Consider the following 5,954-nt stretch of genomic DNA (forward strand, 5'->3'; position numbering starts at 1 on the left):
AGGGTTTAATTGGAGCAGGAAGCCAACGCTAGCTCCTCCTGGTTTCCCAGGGGTGGGGGGTGGGGACTGCTGAGAGGATCTGGGGACCCCTGTGGGCCGGGCTGCTCCCAGCGCCCCCTGTCCAGCTTCAGGCTGGATATAAGGACCAGCCGCTCCCAGCCTCATCACTTCCAGGGCAGGTGCAAAGTAAAAGGATAGAGCCCTTGGTTAAAAAAAGTTAGAAATTTCAGGAGAGTGACAGCAAAGCCTAAAACCAACCATGCCCCACCCTCATCACGTGTCTGGGCAAGCCCCTACCTTCCCTGGATGCAGAGAGGACCCTGGCCCTTCAGGGTAACTTGGAGGAATAAGAAGGCCCAGTAGATGACATCCAGGTAATAGCTACCCAGTAGTCCCCACTTGCATGGCCAGGTGGACCCTAGGTGGGTGGAAGGGTGGAGTAGACAAGAGGCAGAGCTGCGTGGACCTACGATTCTGACTGTGGAGGGCAGAGACAAGTGCAGACTGCTGTCAGTGCAGCCACCCTGCCTGGGCCTGTGAGTGGGCCTGCCAGAGGCTGGGGAGATGGTGAGAGACTCTCAGCAGGAACCTTGGCTAAGCGGTGGTGAGTTCCCTGTCACTGCAGGCATCCTAACCCACTGACCAGCCTCTGGCAGCTGGGGGATCCCAGCATCAGGCCTGGGGGGACTGTGGAGGATGTGGTTCTCCCTGGGGTCTCTCACTCAGCTTCCGCAGGGCTTGCACTGTCCTTCTTCAGAGGTCCTGGGATGCAGGCAGTGAGGCTAAGCAAGAGACTCTTCTGGGAAGTGGGGGCCTACGGGAACCACCAAGGTGCTCAGCACCCCGCCTGGACTCCCAGGACCCAGAGGGGCCAGTCAGTGGAGCTTTGTGTGGGCCACCCAGAACCTTGGCATTGCTTAAGCACCTATTGTGTGCCCTGCTGGGGCTGGATCCCAGAGGAGAGAGGGGAGGGGAAGGGAAGGGAGCCCCATTCTCCCCAGGAGCAAACTGGAGTGTGTTCCGCAGGAAACCCTGAATGGCCAGTTGGTTTGCTCTTGCCAGGCATGGTGCCTGTCCTTTACCTACTAACCCAGAGAGCACCCCAAAGTGGGTATTCTGATCCCACCTCACAGGTGAAAAATAGGGCCCTAGGGAGGAAAGGTCGGGGGAGAGGCAGGAGACTGAGTCCTAGAGTAGCAGGGCATGGTGGTGCACCACTCTTAATTCTAGCACTGTGGGAGGCGGAGGCAGAGGATCACAAGTTGGACTCCTGTCTGGGCAATTTAGTGAAACTGTCTCAAGATATTAATTAATTAATTAATTAATTAAATGGGCTGGGGTTGTATCTCAGTGGTGGAGCCCTGAGTTCCACCCCCATTACCTACTGGGAAAAAAGAAAAAGAGAAAGTGACAAAGAACCTGTAGGAGGAAGGAAGCCCTTGGGGTTCAGAAGAGGCTTGTAAAGTAAGTGAGGGCCCTCTCTTGGCCCTCAACTCTTGTTCTCAAGGGAGGCTGGGAAACTAACCGTCTCATGGGATGGGGACCAGCCTGGCAGCTTGGAAAGGGGACTGGTACAGGAGGCAGCTGGGAGCCCCTTCCTTAGGGGCTTCCTGCCACCCCACCCAGGCCCCTCTCTGCTGTTCCCCTCAGAGACAAGCTTAAGACTGGAGCCTTGCTGGCTAATGTACACAGGGGAGGTGGCTACCAAGACACAGCTCCCTGTCAACTGTTCCAATAAGCTCTGGTTTGGTCTGTGACTGCTCCCACAGTTGTGTGACCTCCTGGTCTCATGCTCAGTCAGGCCACCAGGGACCCTGGGAGCTATTCAGGGTACAGAGGACTTCCAGCCCTAGAACTGCACAGAGGAGTGATTGTCCCATTTACAGGTGCTTTGAGTGACATGCCAAGGTGCACTGCCAAGAAGGGACCGTTTCCCTACCCCCAGGCAGACCATCTGAGGGTGGGGACTGTGATATTTATTTCTTGGGCTCTTGGAGGAGGCAAAGCTGTGACAATAGCCCCAAGTAGAATCCTTGAGGATGTCCTTCCAGCCACTTGACAGCCAGTGGCCAGAGGTCCTCCAGCAGATGGAGACAGGACCCCAGCCTCTGGCCAGGTGCTGGCGGGTATAGGTCCACAATGTGCCCACGAGGACTCAGGCCCAGTGAGTGTTGGAGAGGGAGGAATGCTGGCAGGGAGGCCAGTGTCACCTGGCTGGGTGCTCTGTGTGGCTACCCTAGAGATGGAACTCAGAGAGGCCAAGTGCCTCATCCCAGATCACACAGCAGCCCTTGGGGTCCAGACCCAAGAGCAGTAGTTCCACAGCACCAAGGCCTGGGCTGGAAACAGCCAGCCCTCAAGACTGGAGGGCTGTTTCTCAGACCCAAAGGAGCCGAGCTGAGATCTGCGCAAGCTGGCAGGTTAGTGGCGTCAGACAACGTCAGTCCCAGCCAAGTTTACTAATATTTATCCAAGGAGCCGCATCCGGCATTCACATGGAGCCAGGGAGAGGCCCCCAGCCCAGACAAGCATCTCGGGTCAAACTAGGTCCCCAAACACATCCGGCCTGGCACTGGCAAGCTCTGCCCAGCTGTCTGACTCGGCACTGCAGCCTGGCAGTGTGGGGCCCTTGGCAGCTGAGGGAAGGGGACACCTCTTTGAAACTCCCTGAGTGAGGTCACTTCCCCATGGTGAGAAGGCTAGTCCTTCAGGCACTTGCCCAACCAGCCAGGCCATGTAGCCAGCCTGTGAGGAAGCTGTGTGTCATGGGGCATGGCCCAGCACCTGAGGCTCCATGCCTCCCTCTTCCTGTGGGTGGCGTACTCAGGAATGGTCCTTACTCCCTGCCGGGGGTCAGGAAGACTTTTTCCCTGCCTCCTCAGGAAGCCCTCCCAGATTGCCAGGACATGCTCTGGGTCCCTGAGCCTGCTCCAGCCTGAACCTGGGGAGGCTGGGGAGGATGGGGCAAATCCAGGCTGCTGGAGTCTCAGTACCTGAGAGGCACCCTGATGCTACCTGACCTGAGCCCAACATGGCCCCTGGGCCAAGGCCTGTGACTCAGGCCTGCCCCAGATCCCTCTCCTCCCAGCCACAGCCTGAGAAAAGAGAAAGGCTGGGCGGAAGGCCGGCCGGCTGCCCCACCTGGTTTCGGCACTGTCAGTCTGGCATGGCCTCAGAGGCTGTGTCCTCTCTGTCCTTCTATCTGGTTCCTGATCCCCTTGAGGGCACAGAAGTTGCTGTCAGTGCAGCTACCTTGCCTGGGCCTGTGAGTGGGCCTACCAGAGCCTAGGGGGATGGTGAGAGACTCCCAGCAGGAACCTTGGCTAAGCGGTGGTGAGTTCCCTGTCACTGCAGGCATCCTAACCCACTGACCAGCCTTTGGCAGCTGGGGGATCCCAGCATCAGGCCTGGGGAGACTGTGGAGGATGTGGTTCTCCCTGAGGTCTCTCACTCAGCTTCCGCAGGGCCTGCACTGTCCTTCAGGAGTGCAGGGCAGGCCTGGCCTCAGAAGGTTTCAAGGACAAGGTGGGAACAGTGCTCTACCCAGAACATATTTCCCCTTTGTAGTCCTTGTTGAGCTCCTGTTTATCCCTACGTGCCCAACCTGGAAGTTACTATAAACTCCTGGAACGCAGTGAGAGTATCTTTGGGGCCCAGCCCAGGCATTCAGAAAATGCTCTTGGAAACAGGTAGCTAAAAGATTATCTACCTTGTTCAAAAGACATGATCCTATGTGTTCATCTGTTAAGACCTTGCACCCAAGTTGAGGGGTGCGGTGGGAGATGGGTCGGGGGCTTTGCTGAGCTAATGTGGGCGCAGGGCTGGAGAGGAGTGGATATGGAGCCTGTAGGGGTTGGGTAGGCAGGACCAGGAATGTGGAGCTCAGGGGAGGGACCTACCCCCACCCTGCCACTCACAGAAAAAGGGAGGAGCCAGCTGATCTGCCACTCTGCTGACTGCCAGAGTCTGGCCAAAGAGGCACCTTTCCAGAGGCCTGAGTGGATGGATGAATCAGGCGGGAGGAAGAAGGCCTAGGGGACCCCAGCTCTGCATGGGCTCAGCGGGAAGACTCACTGGGCAGTTGGTCTCAGAAAGAGGCCACAGCTGATTCCTGCCCACTGGCTAAATGGTCCCCTCAGCAAATGGGGGCAGGGGCCCCATCTTGTGCTTTTTGTTAAGTTCTTTCCTAATTTAAAGAATTACTCAAAGTAGTAACCAAGTGTTGACATGAAAGGTTTTAAAAGGCTGAAATGTTTTAAAAGTTTTTTGTTTATTTTAGGTGTTAGGGATTGAACCTAGGGCCTCTGCACTGAGTCAGCTACATCCTCAGCTGTTCTTTTTAATTCTGAGACAAGGTCTTGCTCAGGCTGGGCTTGAATTTACAATCCTTGTGCCTCACCCTCTCAGAATACTGGGGTTATAGGTGTCCATCACATTATTTCAAAGTTTTTTGATGGTTTGTTTGTTTGAGACAGGGTCTTGCTATGTAGTTAAGACTGGTCTTGAATTTACTATGTAGGCCAGGCTGGCCTCAGACTCACAGTGATCCTCTTGCCTCAGCCTCTAGAGTGCTGAGGATTACAGATGTGCATCACACAAGCCTCTGATTTTGGAGCTCTGAGTGCTTATTTCTCATCTCCCCATCAGGGACAACACTTGATGATGTGTGTAGTTTTTGATCCTTTTCAAAATTGCATCTACAGAGCTGGGCATGGTGGTGCACGCCTGTAACCCCAACCGTGCAGGAGCCTGAACCATGAGGATCCCAAGTTTGTGGCCAGCTTGGACAGCACTGCAAAATCCCATCTCAGAAGCACCACCACTGCCACCACAAAAAAACTCACTTATGTTTCCTTAGAAAATTAAACACAAATTTAGCTCAGTGGTGCCACACCTGCCTCTCAAGTGAAAGGTCCTGAGTTCGATCCCCAGTATCAAAAAATAATAAATAAATAAACACAATTGCTGGCGTGGTGGTGCATACCTGCAATCTCAGCCCTTGAGAGGCAGAGGCAGAAGAATCACTGAAAATGTGAGGCTATCCTGGGCTACATAGTGAGTTCAGGACCAGCCCGAACTACAAAGTAAAAACCCTGCCTTTAAATAAATAAATAAACAAACAAACACAATGACTGTGTGACCTGGCGTTCCTGCTTCTGGGTGATAGGGAGTCAGTGTTTAATGGGCACAGCACTTCAGTTCCGTGAGATAGAAAGTTCTGAAGACGGACATGTGTGAATGTGTTTAATGCCCCTGAACTGTGCACTTAAACGTGACTCAAATGGGAAATGCCATGTGCAGTTGGCAGGGCTCAGGGTCTCACTATATAGTTCCGGTCGGCCTCGAACCTGAGGGATCCTTCTCTCGGCCTCGTGTGCTGGCATTGCTGGCGTGCACCACCACACCTGGCTTATCATGTGCATTTTACTAGTTTTAAAACCTTGCTCATACGTGAAGATTTGTGCAGGCAGACATGGGCTTGCTGCTCCCCGAGTCTGGGGCCTTTCCGCCTCCTCCCTGTGCGACACACTGTGGCTCACACTTCCGCATGAGGTCTTGTGCCCAGGGTTCTGCCATCACTTTAAGCCATGCCGCTTGTATCTGCACACCCTTAACCTAGCACAGGCAGCAGAGGTCACTGGGACAGATGGAAGGTTGATTTGCTGGGTCAGTGGGGGCTCCAGTGCATGCTAACTGTGACAAGATGGTCTGCCCAGTGGGTGTACCCACTTATACCTCACCCATAGGTTCCAAGGGCCCATTTCTCTGTGCCAGGACAACGATGGGTGCTCTGGGCTTTTAAAAAACAAATCTGGGCCGGGTGTGGTGGTGCATGTCTGTAATCCCAGCACTCGGGAGGCTGAGGCAGGAGGATCGCTGTGAGTTTGAGACCAGCCTGGGTTACATAGTGAGTTCCAGGTCAGTCTCAACTACATAGTGAGACCATGTCTCAA

Source organism: Fukomys damarensis, unplaced genomic scaffold (genome assembly GCF_012274545.1).
Source record: "Fukomys damarensis isolate Sample0158 unplaced genomic scaffold, DMR_v1.0_HiC HiC_scaffold_27, whole genome shotgun sequence".
Lineage (NCBI taxonomy): Eukaryota > Metazoa > Chordata > Mammalia > Rodentia > Bathyergidae > Fukomys > Fukomys damarensis.